The following is a 19,414-nucleotide window of genomic DNA, read 5'->3' as shown; positions in this document are numbered from 1 at the left end:
CTATTTTCTAAATATGCCCAGTAGGGAAATCAAGACTATGAAGTGATTCTTTCAGTCTCTAATAACATTTTTATCATTTTTAGCAATGAGCCTGTAGTCATGAATAAGATGGACTTAAAGACAGAACTCTGAAACAAAAAGTAAACATTACTCTTTTCAAACGGGGAAAATGCATCTCCTATCTGGGGTCACCTTTCATTTTTCCTTTTATCACCACTTGATGTATATGTTTATTGGACCACCCCATAAGTCTGAGAAAGAACTTGTTTTAATCACTGTTATAACTGCAACTCCTAGTAACTACTGGCTATGGTCCCCAAACAACTATGTTATGAATAACTAAGGGGAGCAAATGAAACCTGGTAACTTGTCTTGCACAAAGTATAAAGTAAATCCCTCTAGCTCTTCACTTCGGAAATCAACTTCTTGGAATCAATCTTCAGAGGATTATTCAAGGCTACAAACATTTCCTTTAGCAACAACTGACGTCCAAATTTCTTTTCCCTGTTAGAAACAATCTACATACAACCATCCCAATTTCCCAATTCTCCATTTGGGCATTTTTATTTCATGGAGTCATCACTATTCTTTGTGTTATACGTAAGATTTAAAAATTCAAATCAACCACCAAATTCTCCTCATGTTTCCATCCCCACACTGCCCTTCCATTGAGACGAGCTACCCAAGTACTCAGGGTCTTTACAGCCTTCTCGCATCATTGCTGCCTTCTGTGGAGTTTCCAGCACTGGTAACACACTACCTCTATCATGCAACCCCCTTGCTGAAGGTTTAAGAACCTTCTAGCACCTATGATTATCAGAGTCTCCATTGTTGGCACAAATTTCCGTGCCCCTTACAAAAGATCCCAACCTCCCTTAGCAGTTTTCCCCATATCTGTCTTTCATGAAAACCATTTGTGCCTCACCAGTCAATTTGTTCTTTCCTGGCTACATGTTTACTAACACTAGCACGCTTCTGTGGAAAATATTTCAGTAATTTTCATCTACTCAAGCCTTACCCATTCTTTCAGAGTTAGTTAAATATAATTGCTTATGTGATCGATAGTGAAACGCCCTCCTTGTCTAACGAACATGGACCTGTTTCCTCTGCCTCCCGTGATCGTGTCACTCAGCGTCGCTCTCTAACTTACTGTTTGGAACATGTTCTACCTTTTCTCAAATGTGTTACCTTCTGTCTTCAACTAGATTAAAATTCCTGCAGACTACATCCTGTGGATTCCACATCTATTCATTTCCCACAATGTCTCACACATAATACACACAGATGTGCCCGTGATCATGTCACATAGATTATTAGTAGGTTGTAATGAAAGTATTAATCACAGCATTGCTTTTAATATTAAACCACAAATTTAAGTCATTGCCTTAGTAAGAAAGCACAAAAAAATGAGGTCTGTGCATGTAAGAACACCAAGATCAGAGATTTATTACACTCAGTCCAAAGGAGAAAATTCAAATTTACTTTTTAAAGGATACAGGCAATAAGGATATATTTATTTTTTTAAAGACTTATTTATTGGAAAGTCAGATATACAGAGAGGAGGAGAGACAGAGAGGAAGATATTCTGTCCGATGATTCACTCCCCAAGTGAGCTCAACGGCCGATGCTATACTGATCCGAAGCCAGGAGCCAGGAACTCCGGGTCTCCCACACGGGTGCAGGGTCCATCCCGACTGCTTTTGGGCCATCCTCGACTGCTTTCCCAGGCCACCAGCTGGGCTGGATGGGAAGCAGGGATGCTGGGAGTAGAACCAGACCCATATGGGATCCCGGTGCATTCAAGGCAAGGACCTTAACCATTACACTATTGCGCCGGGCCCCTATATTTAGTATTTTAAATTTTGTAATGTTCCCAATGGCCATGTACAGTTATTAAGTACTGGAATTTCTAATATCATCCATGTATGTAATTTTTTTCTCATTAATTTTTTTAAATCCTTGCTATAATTCCACAGGTTTTACAGCACATATGAAGTGTAGCAGAAATCATTTACACAACAAAAGAAATTTCCAGTATACACAGAAGCATCTGCCAGCAGGTCAGATGATCTGTAAGAGGTGATTCCTTCAAGGTCTCTCTCAGAAACTTAAAGTGACTCTAGCAGAAAAAAAAATGAATTTCATTTATCTTTTTGCAACTGTCAAGGCTAAATTTTCAGCATACTTAACTCAGGCAGATTTTCCTCGATTAGTATTGGAAATCTAAGAGATCTAGTTTCCTGTATATAAATAGAATGCTTACTATGCATCTTTTCCCATCAAAATACTACCCAAAATGTAAAAAAGGCCATAGAATTTTCCCTACATTTAACTCTATAAATATCTAGCACAAGGCACTAGATTATTGATTTTTAAAGGAAAATTTAACATGCTCTGCAAGACATTAATGCAGAAAATCATTATAAAACCATAATACATTATCGTGCAAATGTTATTCTCCAAGTAAAATATGTAAAATGTTTTGTAATATTTTGGACTACATAAAAGAATTAAGCATTTTGAAAAACAATGAGTTTTCCACACATTTTAGAATTTATTATAACTGATAAATAAATTACACTTTCAAATATGTAAGCACCGTGGAATGACTAAATTTTAAAAGGCATTATTTTACCCACTTATTTATTTGTGGTGTAAACATTAAGTTATATTCCTTTTGAAATTTTTTTTAAAGATTTATTTTTATTATTTTTTTATTGGAAAGGCGGATATACAGAGAGGAGAGACAGAGAGGAAGATCTTCCGTCCGATGATTCACTCCCCAAGTGAGCACTAAGGCCGATACTATGCCGATCCGAATCCAGGAGCCTCTTCTGGGTCTCCCACGCGGGTGCAGGTTCCCAAAGCTTTGGGCCGTCCTTGACTGCTTTCCCAGGCCACAGGCAGGGAGCTGGAAGGGAAGCGGGGCTTCCGGGATAGAACCGGCGCCCATGTGGGATCCCGGGCGTGCAAGGCGAGGACCTTTAACCACTTGCGCCACCGCGCCGGGCCCTGAAATTTTTTTTAAAATTTATTTTTATTATTTATTTATTGGAAAGGCAGATATACAGAGAGGAGAGACAGAGAAGAAGATCTTCCTACCCATGATTCACTCCCCAAGTGAGCGCAATGGCCGATACTATGCCGATCCAAAGCCAGGAGCCTCTTCCGGGTCTCCCACGCGGGTGCAGGTTCCCAAAGCTTTGGGCTGTCCTCGACTGCTTTCCCGGGCCACAGGCAGGGAGCTGGATGGGAAGCGGGGCTGCCGGGATTAGAACCGGCGACCATATGGGATCCCGGGCGTGCAAGGCGAGGACCTTAACCACTTGCGCCACCGCGCCAGGCCCTCCTTTTGCACTTTTTAAGCATACGGTACACTGCTATTAGCTATAGCCATCATGCTATGCGTAGATCTTTTGAATTTATTCCTCCTAACTGGAACTGTGTATCAGTTGACAGACATCATCCCATCTTCACTTTTTAAGACCCAATAAACACTTGTTTATCTGGTCTGTCTGGCTTATCCCTCCACTCCCATCCCTTCTGTCCACTCTGTTTTTAATGCCACAACTTTGGCTGCGTCATTGTACTGTTTTGTATATGCAAAGTGATTGGCTCCACATTCTCTTCATTTTAAAACACTTACTTGCGTTTTTTCATCCTTTTTTAAACATTTCAGAAAGTAAAACTGTGGCTTATGTGTATCTGAATTTCAAACATTACAAATATTTAAAACATAATTAGTCCAAAGGTAAGCTTGCAAAATTGAACTGAATAGGAGGTGGGTAAAAAGGGAGTAACTTTCTCAAAATCTGCATTAACTTCATAAGTGAAGGCTTGATTCAGCAGTCCCGTGACCTCGCTTTCAATCTACCCCCTCCTCGCTGAAGCTCAGCTCCATTCTCTACCCCAGATACAAAGTCAACAACACAAACAAGACACACTGCAAATGGCAGGGGGAAAAAGGCTGAAACTTCTCAACTCCTTAAAGAATCAACTTACTCCGTCTTAGGATACTCCTCTATCTTAGTCCTCTGACCAACACTCCAATACGGGATGTGAACAGCACACAAAGCACCACAAATTTTTATGATAAACACTAATTTTTTTAATTTTTTAAAGATTTATTTTTATTTTTTTTTTATTGGAAAGGCGGATATACAGAGAGGAGAAACAGAGAGGAAGATCTTCCGTCCGATGATTCACTCCCCAAGTGAGCGCAACGGCCGATGCTATGCCGATCCGAAGCCAGGAGCCTCTTCCGGGTCCCCCACGTGGGTGCAGGGTCACAAAGCGAGGACCTTAACCACTGCGCCACCACGCCGGACCCAAACATTACTTCTTATTAAAGCATTATATACATAAAATTAACGCATGATCTGGGGGCAAATAAAAAAAAAGATTTCACACAAAACATATAAAAACTATTTTTGACAACTGTGGTTAGATGTGGAGTCGATCAGACCCCCTCACTGTCATGGTCTGGAAGCTGACAGTTTTCCGTTTGTCGGGGGGCCAGAGGCCAACAGAATTGCACTAGGTCACTCCTGGCCAGTGTTGTCTCTAAAGCATCTGTGAGAGACTGAGGCCAGAGCTGGGTGCCAATCCTTGCACAGGCTTGCCCACAACCACAAGCACAGTGGATGCTCTGTGTGTGCTTGACCACCACTGCAGGGATAAAGGACTATCAATCTCCAGAAGAATCCAAAGTTGTTCTTTGGCCTGTCCAGAACATATTCAACACCCTGTTTATTTACCATCTTCTTTTGGTGAGACCTATTATTTACATTTCATTATTTTGAAATATGTAACACACTGTGAACTGATTCAAGCCATCATGCCGGATCTCAGAGATTATTCTCCCTCCTTCTCTGAAACCTGTGCTCTTCAACACCTGGAAAGTGTGGTCTGAGAGACGCTGATCAGACATTCTGCAGAAACCAGGGTATTGTAGATGATGGTCTGCGCAGCAACGTGCCATCCATAAGGCTTGGTAATAAGATACCACTGTGTTACAAAGAGGTTCATTGAAACAACATGAATACAAAAAAAAACATTGTAAATATTTGTAAATTTAATTACACTGGTTCAAAGTGAATAAAGTGGGCCTACTTACAAATTTTAATACATTTCTCTTCAATAAAAGAGGAAAAAGACAGAAATATATAGATTTGAACAGCATGCCTAAAAGTCATTAATAAAATATCTCCACAAAATCTCAGCTATACAGAAATGGTCATATTTTCAGATAACTCAAATGGATAGCAGAAAATAAGCTTAAATATAATTATAACAAGCTAGAAGTCAATAAAACATTGACTAAGCAGATAAAAACTGATACAATACTTTAATTATACTGGTTTCTTTATCACATTTTAGTCATAATTAAAAATCCCAGAAAAATCTTCCTTTTCAGATGTGCATCCCATTTCAAAGAGCTAGTTTAAGCACCAGCCCTTCCAGTTCTGATTCAACTTCCTGGAATGCAGCAAACTTTGGCTCAAGCACTTGGGTGTCTGCCACCCAGTGAGAGAGCCAGATCAATGTACTTGATAAAATAATCTCAATCTCAATAACAAACATGACAAGAGTCTTGTGAAAAAGAAAAATTGCCATATTCTCACATAAACATATATAAAAGCAAAAGGCCTTTCTGCAATCAATTAACATGAATCAATCAAAATGGAAAATAACTGTGCTACAAATTCCAGTGAAATTTATCTTTGGAATATCATAATTTATTATTTGAAATTAGCCAGCTTCATTCACTAAATTAACAAAGTAATGACGAATGATAATATAAACTCAAGGCATGAAAAACTGATAGGTTCAAATTTGAATCTTTAAGACCTTTTGGAGTATTACAATGAAATATCTTAGTTTGAAAAATTAACAATTTATAACATATGCCCTCAAAAAGCAAAAGCACCCACTGAAAGTCTTAGATGTCCTTATTTAAATCTACTCCTCTCACGTGATATTCTTAAGGTGGTTCTCTGTAGAAGATATACACAACTTAAAGAAAGCTCCCAAATAACTCATATTGAAAATCATAAAATATCTACAAACAGAGTAAAAGCTAATTCACACTCGAAGTTTACACTATCCTGCCTCCTGAAAAAGCTGAAAATATAAAAATCAATAGGTATTATAAATATATTACTTATGCAAAGTGAGTCAATATCATTCCAAATTTAATGTACAGTCAGGGATTAAAAATTGCCATATGAGGTAAAATTTCATTTATAATGGATTTTGAGCAAAAGAAAAAAGAGCTATTTAAACATAAAGTTCTAATTGTTTCCAAATACACATAAACTACACATCAATTTATTTATTAAGTTTCAATCTCTCATATATATCATATAAATCCAAAACGATAAAAAATAAGTTGCACAATTATAAGCAAAATACAGGCTTCAGAGAAAAATCTTGAAGCAGAAGAAGCTCAGAATATCATTGGCAGAATGGCATGATTTTATGTTTATACCAAGAATAACCATAAGAAGCCAGAAATTCAATGGAAATAAAGAAACATATTGATAAAAACTGTGATGTGTCACAATTCTTCCCATGCTATAGAATTGGTATTTTTCAACTTATTTTTTTTTATTTTATTTCTTTTTATTATTATCATCATATGATACAGTTCCATGGGCCCTGGGATTGCCCTTATTCCCTCCTCAGTTCCCTCCCCTCTCACTGAGTTCCCCGATATCATTACCATAGTACAGCTCTTCATACGCAGTCATATGTCCATTATTGCGGGCATGGACGATGGCAGGAAGTCCACAATCCTATTTACTATATTTACGTAATAAACAGTTTCGGTGGGAGCCCATCTTCGTCTGGAAGTAGAGACACATACTGCATTGTATCCTCCCATCTGGCTATGATTGGCTGCATTACACAGTTACTATTCATCCCCTTAAATGAAAAGCCATGAAGAAAAATCAACAACGGGAAGGAAAATTAAAATTTACAATGCCATGAAGTTAAATAACATGCTACTGAATGACAAATGTGTCATTGAAGAAATGAAAAAGAATATCTAGAACCTTTTTTAAGAAAATGATACTACTGGATGATCTATGAATCACTGAAGAATTTAATCAGAAGAAAGTGTTTTGAAGAGATGAAACTAAGAAAAGACATCAAAATCCATGAGATACAGTTTCCACTGATCTTTGTTCATCAAATGTGTCTCCTGTAGGCAACAAATAGATGTGTTTTGTTTTTTAATCCAGTCTGCTAAACCAAGACATTTATTGACAAGTTTAAGCCATTTACATTCAGAGTTAACACAAATAGATAGTAATTTAATTCTGTCGTTTTAGCAATAGGTTGTTCATTGGTTTAATCTTCTGTTGTTATTTCACTGGGATGTTCTTCACATTTGCCTTTGGTTTTGGTGGGTGCTATTCCTCTCCTCTGTCAAGAGAACATCTTGAAGTATCATTCATAGGGTAAGTTTGGAAGAGGCAAATTCTTTTAATTGGCATTCCTTTATGTCAGTTGATTTTTCTCACGTGCACATTTAAGGATCTTTTCCTTATGTTCAATTAAAGAGAGCTTGATGATCATGTGTCGTGCTGAGGATTGCTTTTGATTAAGCCTGTTGGGAGTTCTGTGCTCCTCCTGGATGTTGTTTCCCAATTCTTTCTCTAGATTAGGGAAATTTTCCCTTATTATTTCATTAAATACATTTGTAGACCCAGCTTGTCTTTCTACACCTTCTGGATCTCCCATAACTCTTAATATTTGTCCTCTTAATAGTGTCTTTCAATTCCTGAATACTTTTTTGGGCCTGATCCAGCTCTGCTTCCAGCTTTTTGTTTGCTTCCCCCTGATGACAGGAAATATTTTCTAATTTTGAGATTCTTTCTTCTGCCTCCTTCATTCTATTTTGGAGACTCTCCACTAAACTTTTAATTTGCTCCACTATATTCTTCATTTCAGATATAGCAGCTTTCATTTGATTCATTTCCAATGTGACATATTCTTTGAATTTCTTGAATACCTGCTTTACAAGCTTCTCATTGTTGATGAGAAGGTTTATAACGAGTGTTTTGAATTCTCTGTCCCCCATTTTTTCCCGATGTCTTCCTTAGTTAACTCTGAGGGTGGCTAGGCTTTTGCTCCTTTGCAGGGGAGTCTTCAGTAATATTCATTGTGCCTCTGACTCTTCTTTTGCTCTTGGCCATTGTAGTTCCAGCTAGCAGGTTCTTCTCCTTGGGGGCAGGGGTCTAAGTCCTGCCACCCACAGGTCTACAATTCGATTTTACTTATTGCAGTTGGTACATAGCTGTTCGTTTGCAGTCACTTGTGCCACTCCCTCCAGCGAGTTCCAGATCTGGGTTCTTATGATAGATTCCCACCATGGTCCCCATTTCCCCAGCTCCTGGCTCACCAGTCTCCACCTCCTGTGCTATCATGCTGAGGCTGCACAACCATTGTCTGTACAACCTTTCTCCCACTTCTGGTTGGAGCAGGTCCCAGAATTAGGGAGACACCAGGTGTCCTATATAGCTAGCTTGTTGGTGGTGCTGATCTTGCCAGAGAACCTGTTGGCCATTAGGACTGCAGGCCACACAGACCCAATTCTGCCATCTTGACTCTCCCCCAAATTTCTCATTTCAAAAAACACTATTGTTATTTTACCTTGGAAAAATTCCAAAGGAATTAGGATTTAATTTGTGTAATCACATCTCTAGTCAAATTTGATAGTGCAGTAATCCTGAAAATATTTTAAAGTTTGTACATGTACATAAGAGAAAAATATGAATACACAAAATATGTACAAAATACCTATAAGTCCAATGCAATTAAAAGGGATATTTAATTTCAAAAAATGGACTGGGGAAATGCAGAGTGCAATGAACAGCCTCACCATATGCACATTTTTACAAGAGCAAGAAAAATAGATCATCGACACAAACATATGACATCCCTAAGTCCTGTTGCTTTCTCTCATCTTAGTTCCCTCTAGCCTGTTCCTCTCCCCATTCCAGCGGGTATTCTGGCTTAGACACACTTTAATAGTCTTCTGCGTATGCTTGTTGCCAGCTGCCACATCAATGCCAGAGGTGCCCTTGCTGTCCCTGTCTATTTGAGGCTGCCTATACCACTTACTGACACAGCGTTGATCGCCGGCTCCCAGAGCCGGCCAGCCAGAGCCCAGTTCAACCTGCACAGATCAGGAAGTACCCCCAGCCATGCCACTCTCTCCTCCCGGGAGATTCTATCACGCCTTCCTATGCAGTGTAGAGCTGTGTGCCAAAGCCAGAGCGAGCAAATGACAATCCACTTATAAAATTATTCCCGTTTCCTGGTATTATAGACAAAAATCATATCAAGACAAAAATAATTTAAAATAATTTAAAATGTCATTAATAACATTTATTGAGAAAATATTTCAAAAATTGATGTTAAATGGATGATAGTGCATGGGGCCAGGGTTGTGCCACAGTAGGTAAAACCACTACCTGCAGCACCAGCATTCCATATGGGCCCAAGTTCATGTCCTAACTGCTCCACTTCCTATCCAGCTTATTCCTAATGCACTTGGAAAATCAGGGGAACATAGCCCAAGTCTTAGGCCCCTGCCACCATATGCAACGTATGGACGAGGCTCCTGGCTCCTGGCTCCTGGCTCCTGGCTGGCTCAGAGTTAAGCAGTATAGTCATTTGGGAAGTGAATCAGAGGATGAATTGTATCTCTCTGCATCACCCCTCTTTTCTTCCATTCTTCCCTTCCCAATGTCTTTCTCTATAACTTTGAAAATAAATAAATCTTTTTGAAAATAAAATGATATTCTACATTGTTCCACATACCTACATATTAGCCTTGAGCCTTCTGTTCTGTGATGTGCCAGCTTTATTCTAGATGTTATGTGTAAATTGTAAATATAAATGAATAAACCTCACCCCAGTTTTAGGAACATGATAGAGTAGTTAGTCATTGCAATTATTATTTAGTTGAAATTTTAAAAATTTACAAGCATTGTTTAGTTAATGCAATTTATTATGAAGTAAAAAATAAATATACTAATTCTTTGTTACAAATAGGAGTTTCCCCTCTTAAAAACCTGTAACCACCTTGAATATTTTAACATTTGCCCCTTTCAAAGTAAAAATAATGATTCTCCTTTTCAGTTACTATAATAACACAAATGCCAGGAAAAAGAGACTATCTAAGCTGAAAGTTATAAAGACACAATGTGTTTCTTTACTAAAGAACAAAGTGCAGGGTCAAGTACTGATCTCAGAATAGAAGGAATCCTTACCAGGCATCCCACTGAAGTCTGAGCAGAAATTAGAGAGGAAATCAATATTTCACCACTGAGTATTTTTAGAGTTTAAAATTATAGGACACAGAAGGCTCTGGCAGAGAGCAATGAATGGTGCACAGTGTGTGTGTCTGAAATGTTTAAAATGCTTCCCTTGACAAAGCTGCAGAAGGGGTAATCCCGAGTAGCCAGCTTTGATGACTGTTTTTAACTTGTCTTTCCTTCAGATTTGAACACAGAGACAAAATGTTCCGTCCTGGGTGGGTGAGGTCTACAAAAACTGAGGTTCTTGCGTTAGGGCCTCTTTTCTCCCTCATTTCAATTACATTCAGCAAGTGTTGATGGTGAAACAATTTTTAAAATGCAAACAAGAAGTCATCCATTATTTAAATAACCAGGAAAAAAGCACAGGTAATGTGGGTACATCAATTGATTTGGGCATACTAATTTCACAAAATGGACTGAGAAGTTCTGGTGACTTTAATGGCATCATAAGTAGATGGAATTATCATATTTTATTGCATGAAGCAAATCAATTTATTTCAAAAAATTCCAAAAAAACTATGTGACATTTAAAATGTTTAGTATGGGTACCAGTATTGTGGCGAAGTAGGTTAAGTTGTCACCAGTGACACTGGAAAACAACATTTCAAGTCCTGGTTGCTTCACCTCCAGTCCAGCTCCCTGATAAAGTGCTCAGTCAAATCGGTGGTAGATGAACCAAGCTGTGGGGAACCTACTTCCATCAAGAGAGACCCAAATGGCTTTGGCATGGCCCAGCCCTGATCACTATAGCCATCTGGGGAGTGAACCAGCAGATGACAGATTGTGTGGGTGTGTGTGTAAAACTCTGTATTTCACATAATAAAGAAATCTTTCTTTAAATAAAAAAATTATGTCCAGCATGGGAATTTCATATGCTACACTGTAATAAATATCCACATAGTAGTTTTTTTTTAATTTCTTTACATTCTTAAATTTTTTTGACACTGTTTATATTGATGAAAGGGACACACACCTATGTGGGCCTCTGGTTAGGGTGAGGAGGCTCAGCTACAGAGGAAGGTTGTTGGGAAAAATTTTTCAGGGTTTATTTTATTTTATTGCTTCCTTTTTCCCCCCAATGTACTCAGGGAAGGGGGCAAGGGAGCCATTCCTTGCTGACAAAGGAAGTAAAGCGAGAGGGAAGTACACAAACATTCATAAATGAAGGAATTAACACTCCTCCCTTTCCTTGATTATGTCAGATACTGAGAAAAATAATGGTCTTTGGCTAAGAGTTTGAGCTCTTACCAAAACAACTACTACATACTTTCATTTTTCAAAGTAAAGGCATGGACATAAAGATATGTATTTGCTTTCCTTTTAGTTCCCAGAAGGCCTAAAAGGGAATCAACCTCAATTACCTAACTTCATCAGCACCTTGGATGGGGGATGGTGCTTTGATGATGCTCTAGAGACCCGGATGTGGCAAGAATGTTCTGAGGGTGTCACTGAGTGGTTTTGATAGTTGTGAGACATCCTTGGCTTCGTTACACCAGGATTCAGAAAAACCTTTTCAAAGTCTACGGGATGATCAAATGCACCTCAGTACACCCCTAAGCCCAGGAGAATACTGCAAAGCTTACCCAGGAGAGTGGCCCAACTTGTACTGCTTTCCATCCTCTAACAAGGCACTAGATGAGCCAGCTGTTACACCTCCTGTGTGCATCTGGACACACTGTCCACCACACAGGCGTTAGAAACTAAAGAGCCCCAATTCTTGATACGTGCATTCCAAGGTTGGATCACACATCCTGTGATTTTCTTTGTGGCCAGACTGTTCGTCCAGTGATTTCATCAGGAACTCCCCCAAGAAACCTCACCTGGGGTGATCTCAACCTTGACCTGTGTGTGCCAGCCAGTGCAGGTTCAGATGCTGTCTGTCACCTGCACCAGCCAAGTCGCACACTGCTGAATGCAGCTGCCTGGCAAGTTTTGCCCCAGCCCCATGTCTCACGTGAACTGAATTGTGCTGCGGCTCATCCCACCCAATCTGCCACAGACACAGTACTCACACATACTAGCAAATGCCAGAACCTAGTCAGGGTGATCCTCAACACCCCCACCAGGCCCACCCCTAGCCAGTTTTTGCACATGCCAGACCCTGCTGTGGTCTAGTCCAGCCCAGCCCATATCCTTATATCCACATCCAGCTTTTGGGTTTTGTGGTTTAACTCAGCCCAACCCACCCCCAGGCCTGTCCATCACATATACCAACTGGTGCTGCCACCTCGTCCAGCCTGCCCCCTCCCAAACCTAGCCCAGTTCTTGTGCTCACCAGCTACAACTTATCAGGGTTGTACTCAGTTTTCCTGCCAGGGATGTTCCCAGCCCCAGATCCTGTTTCTGCCACAGGGTCTGCAGTCCAACCTAATATGACTCACACCCAATCCTGGCACTTGCCAGCTGGTGTTACAGCCTAGCCCAGCTGGCCTGTCCCCAGAATGGCCCACCTCCAGTCCTAGCTATTATGCTGACCAGTAGAAGCAGCAGTCCAGCAAAGAAGTCCCTTAAGTTCCCCTACCAGCCCCGCTCCCAGTTCTGAGTTTGCATGAAACAGCAGGTGTGTGGCCCAGACTGATAGCCAAACATTCTTAATTTGTGATAAAAATAATATTAAAAGTAAATTTTGATATTAAAAGTTAAGTCTTCATCAGGGACAATAAATCAATTTCTTTTCTACCAACATCAGAATTGTAATTATATTATTAATTTGTGTATTTTTTTCAACTTGGGTTGCATACTTATATGTTAATGGCCAATTCTTATATGTGCTTTTTGATTGTATTTCTAGTAATAAATTATATTATTGATACAAAATTTCATTCCCCTTAATAGATTTTATGGGCCCGGCACGATAGCGTAGTGGTTAAAATCTTTACCTTCCACATGCTGGGATCAATATGGGCGCCGGTTCTAATCCCGGTGCCCCATCCCCATCCAGCTCCCTGCTTGTGACCTGGGAAAACAGTTGAAGACGGCCCAAAGCCTTGGGATCCTGCACCCGTATGGGAGACCAGAAGAGCTCCTTGCTTTAGATCGGCGCAGCACTGGGCATTGCGCTCACTTGGGGAGTGAACCATTGAACAGAGGATCTTCCTCTCTATCTCTCCTCCTCTCTGTACATCCACCTTTCCAATAAAAATAATAAATCTTTTAAAAAAATAATGGATTTTACAAATCCATCTAAAAGCATATGACTTTTCAAGGCTTCCTCCAAAAATGTATCTATGTTTAGCATGTTAATATTAAATTGGTTTAACCATCAAGTAAATAAATAGCATTCCCTTATATTTGAACAGAAACTTGGAAGCTCTTTATAACTATGACACACTGACTCTCTTGCTCTACTCTATGATGAGAATGGAAAATCGCAAGGGGAAGTTGTTCTTGAAGCTGAATCCTGGAATATGGTGACACAGAATACTAGAACTGTATTTGTTCCACAGGGACCTGCAGTTCAAATGTGACTTGTTGCGACAAGGTGTAAAATTTTAAGGTTCTTTGCAAACACAGCAAAGCTTACAAATACAGTGATCACTGACAATTTTGTAGTTGAAAACTCATCCTTTTCTTACAGAATCTAAGCATAGCTTGACTAACATACATCTTGGAAATCTCTGCCAAATAATTTGTATTTGAAATATGCTTGTGATTATTTTGCTATGTAAATGTTTATCTTCTACACAGTCAAATCATATAGCTCTTTGTGTTAATTATTTTTTTTCCATTTCAGTGGCACTCTAGAATTGCCTTCTCCACTCCAAATTTACAAAACTGGCCATTCATATCTGAAGAAGTGATATTTACGTAACTTCTTCCTGTGTACAAGGCATCTTACAAGCTTCAAAATAAAATTTGAAAGGGAAATAGTTCTACTCATGTTCTTTCAATTCTCGAAAACAGAAACGCTATTTTAACACAATGTAGTTTAAATACAATACAAATAAGTATCATTTTACAAAGAGAATAATTTAAGAAATGAAAATGTCATAAGAAAATGGAACCTGGAATCTAAACTTCAATAACTGTCTTTTCTGGTTGATTGATGTCTTTTGTTGAATAATGTGAGCATGTCAAAGTCATCACAATTGCCAGGAGTCAGCAAATACCCTTGTCTTGTGTCACTGGATAAAAATGAAAGAACTTAGAAATACGCATTATGTGCTAGCTTCTAGGCATTCCTCCAGAGTCTGATCTCAACACACATCATAAGAACACACAGGATAATTGAATTGTATTATTTTACAAAATAATATGCCTTAATACACAGTCAACAAAAACAAAAAGGCACAGTGAATAATCAGATGTGGAAGAATGAGTAGTATTTCCTTCCATCTGGACAGTATTTGATTCAATCGCACATGAAGAATAGAAACTATTCAATGTACTCCCCCTTGACCTTCTCTTCTGGATGATACCATGTTCCTTAACTGATCTGAGACACCCAACTATTTAGGAACTATCTTAACTACACAGTAAAAGATCTACCAGAAGCACAGGCAATAATCCACACTGGAGATACTGAGTTCAATTCTCACCTCCACTCTCAATTCCAACTTCCTGTTACTGAGTACCTTGGGATCCAACAGTGATGGCTCAATGAATTGAGTTCTTATTACCCATATGGGTGACCTGGATTGCCTTTCTGGCTGTACCATTGTTTAACTGAGGAATCAAGCAGCAGTTGGGAGTTCATTCTCTCTCTTGTAGCTCCCATCCCCCTCTCCTTTCAAATAATTTACACACACACACACACACACACACACACACACAATCTATTATTTGCTGGTATACAGCTTCCTCCTTTTAGAAATGAATATTGCAGGCCCTTCAAGGTAGCCTAGGGGCTACAGTCCTCGCCTTGTACACACTGGAATTCCTTATGGGCACCAGGTAATATCCTGGCAGTGCGGAGTTCAGTTCCAGCCTTGGTGGCCACTTGGGGAGTGAATCAGTGGATGAAAGATCTTCCTCTCTATCTCTCCTCCTCTGTGTATATCTGACTTTCCACTAAAAAAAATAATAATAGCAATAATAAAGAAATGAATGTTGTGTTTCATCTGTCACATGCTTGATGGTTCTGCATAACTGACCAGGTATCACAAGCAAATTATGTTCTAGACTTTGCTTCTGCATGGAGGTTTAGACAAAGCAATAACACAGTTGCCTTAGAGTCCACATTATCACCCTGATGCAAAGGGTTAGGGTGGGCTTCTCATGAGTTAGGACCTTGCAAATCAAGTCACAATGGCACAATGTGCACAAAACCTAGATTTCTGAAATCCTGGAGAAAGAGGAAATCAAGGTCAGGAAGCAAAGCACCATTGCAGATGACAGAAATGGGTCAAAGGAGTATCACCATCTCATACCTGCTGGTCCAAATGCAGACATTTAATCCATATCTTAATTTGATTACGAATGTGATCAATTTGTCTTACAATTGTGGATATTAATGACATGCCTTACCTTTATGGGGTATTGCCTTCAGCCTCCATTTTTCATGCCCAAAACACTGATTACAACCCTTCTATACCCATATCTTCTTTTCTAAGCCTCCTGAAACATAATTTTCTTTGAAATCAATGGTGAGATCATACACTCTGAACAAACAAAGGAAGATGATGTACACACCTGCTACCTCCACACTGTCCCGCTGCAACGCTCATGGTACTTAGCAAACTACTACAAAGAAAGGAAAATCCTGATGCCAGCAAGTATAGTTTCTTCCTTTCTACAGTGAGAAAATGACAGTTCCATTGACCTCCGCTCGCCTGCTAGTACACTAAACTGAATGCAAGACGTCGAAGGTTTAAAGATCTGGAAGCGGTGCTTGCTCTCTATTTCTATGAATAGAAATAAAAACACTCCAATTTTAGAAGATGAGAGAAGAAGAGTATTTCAGGAAACGATTCACTGTGACTATTATCCCCAAAGATCCAACTCCGTCCCAGCAATAAGCTTCTCAAGTGATTTGTTCTGCCACTACACTTTTTTAAAAGACAGATATCATGAACGGCTTTGTCCTCTTAATCTTTTATGTCTAGCTTCATATTCCAATAAGACACTCGGTCTTTTGATCTATCACACACTAGTTAGCTCAATCTTCTTAGTTCATCCTATTTGCAATGTTAATGTTCTTCATGTTCATAAAAAGGAGCACGTGACAGATACTATTCTGTTACATAAATGAGTCAAAGCTTCACATATTAAAGCCTGAAATGTGAAAAGAAAATCACACTGTGATAGCAATTTGACTGAACTCACCGGGTTGATATTCTTTTCCAGAGTCAATGACCATAAAGTACATTTCAGCTATAGTTAACTATTTCTTTTAAATCTTGGATATTGGGCCTGGTGTGGTAGCCTAGTGGATAAATCCTCATCTTGCATGTATTGGGATCCCATGTGGGCACCTGTTTGTATCCCATCTGCTCCACTTCCCATCCAGCTCCCTGCTTGTGGCCTGGGAAAGCAGTAGAGCCAGCCAAAAGCATTGTGACCCGGCACCCATGTGGAGACCCAGAAGAAGCTCCTCCCTCCTGGCTTTGGATTAGCTTAGCTCCAGCCATTGTAGTAGTTTGGGAAGTGAATGTGCCGGAAGAAAATCATTCTCTCCGTTTCTTCTCTTTTCTGTAAACATCCCTTTCCAATCAAAATAAATAAAATCTTTTAAAAAATAAATAGGTAAATCCTGGATATCATAGGTGGTTAATAATGTTTTTTAAAAAATTCAGGAATGTATATGACAACTATACATGAATAGTACAGTCCAGATAATGCTACAAGATGAGTGAAGTTAATAAAATTGTTTACTGACCAGGGAGGCTTTAATGGACATTAACGAATGGTAATTGGAACACTTAAAATATTTTCTGAAGATGGGATTTGCAGTAACTGTGTTAACAACATACTAGTAAAATCTATATGTATCAAAAGTTATATGGGGACTAGACAGCTCACTTATACTTTTTCATACGTCAGAGCTAGGCTACTTTTATCAGTTTCTTTTGAAATTAGATGTGTTCATGCAATGGATTAATTTCATCAGCAAGTGAGTAGATGTGGTTGGTTCCCTCCTGTCAGAACTTACTGGGTGTATCACTCTGTATTCCTCCCCTCCATCACTCCCGTGAACAGCAGGTGTGCAGATGGAAGGAGCAAACAAAATGAACAACTGAGGGTGAGAGCTTTCCAGCAACCACTACTGAAGACTTCCTGTGAGCAATAAGAAAAAAATGTGTAGTTTAGGGAATGAAGGAAGTTTCTGATATGACTAAGTTCCTATCAGACAAGGCCTCCAGAAGAGAACTACCTACAAATTTAACAATACAAAAACAGTGACTGGAGACTCTGGGCGGTGATCCCACACAAGTTTATTCTGTAGGGGAATCAATTCTGGAAGAGACACATGGCATGAGACAGTTTTGCTGAGACTGTGGATGGTGGTGAAATTCCTGAAAGAGAAATCTCCCTCTTCTGGGTTGAAAAGCAAAGGGATATAGTTCTGAGAATGATGGGCAAGTCTCATGTCACTTACTGACAGAGATGGAGAGCTAGAAATTCTCTAGCAAAACCTCTGATGACTCCTAAGCCAGACCTTTAGAGCCACGTAAGACCAAGTCACTGAGCCGTGATTTCAACTACCACCATGTTATGGTTTTTGTCAAGTTAATTGTCTACCAAATCAAAAAAAATTAATAACATTCCCTGTAAAATTATAAAAGAATTTACACTCCCCATGAAAACAACATCCACAATACACAGCGTGCAATCTAAATATGTGCCATACAGAAAAAAGGGAACATATAACTCACCTTAAGAGGAAATGGCAAAAGAAGGATAAAGTCATTTTGCTGAAAATAACACTGAATCTAATTCAGTTATGATAAGGTTACCTACTGGCTGATATAATCTCGGCAATCAGATTTGCTTAGAGCATACACGGTATTCATCTTCGTGGAAGACTAAAGTTTTCTTATATATGGAAAAATGAGACATGTCTATTGAAAATTATTCTTGTAAGCTCAAGAAAATGACAAAATCTCACCTCTAATAGGTGAAAAAACTAACTTGAAGACCACAAATGAGACTAACAGTGTGATTTTTCATGGAAGAAGAAAATGAATAGTATGACCCTGAAATTTTCATTTATTCAATATCTAACATATCCCAAATGCTAATAAGTGGTTTGGGAAGGTAATATAATCTTGTAAGTTTGTGTAAACTCAGAGTGGTAAAATTTCTTCTCTAAAATTTACTGTTTATTGGGCCCACCACTGTGGCCTAGTGGCTAAAGTCCTTGCCTTGAGTGCACCAGGATCCCATATGGGCGCCGGTTCTGATCCCGACGGCTCCACTTCCCATTCAGCTCCCTGCTTGTGGCCTGGGAAAGCAGTTGAGGACAGCCCAAAGCCTTGGGACCCTGCACCCGTGTGGGAGACCCGGAAGAGGTTCCTGGCTCCTGGCTTTGGATCGGCATAGTATCGGCCGTTGCGCTCACTTGGGGAGTGAATCATGCGATGGAAGATCTTCCTCTCTGTCTTTACTCCTCTCTGTATATCTGACTTTGTAATAAAAACAAATAAATCTTTAAAAAATATTTACTGTTTATCAGCTTCTCATATGCAATAACATTAAAATAACATGATTTTTAGAATCCAAGGACAGAAAATAGATACTCCTCTAAGTATTTGCATAATCAAAAGGGTCCATGCACAAGGAATTTCATTCTTGCAAACTAGTGGGAAGGTTTATGTGAAAAGAAGGCAAAGGGTTTCTATTGTATTAACACACTGCGGCCATTGTGGCATCAGAAAACTACTGCTGCCACCTAGAGGTGGAAAAAGCTTTCCATCTGGCAGCCACATTTCCAACCAACACAATCCCAGGTGGGATCAGACGGTGCAACTTGAAATTACAGCAAAATAAAATTCTGTAGAAGTTGACATGCCAGCCACCACTACTGAAGAAGAAAAGAAAATCCGTGTATCCTCTAGCTTTCAATTTTAGCATTAGTAAATTCCGATGGCACAACTAAAAATACTCCCAAAGCCTGAGGAAGATGGTCACACGGCTAGCCC

This window comes from Ochotona curzoniae, unplaced genomic scaffold (genome assembly GCF_017591425.1).
Source record: "Ochotona curzoniae isolate NIBS_2020 unplaced genomic scaffold, NIBS_Ocur_1.0 contig_64, whole genome shotgun sequence".
Lineage (NCBI taxonomy): Eukaryota > Metazoa > Chordata > Mammalia > Lagomorpha > Ochotonidae > Ochotona > Ochotona curzoniae.
This window is presented reverse-complemented; position numbering follows the sequence as displayed.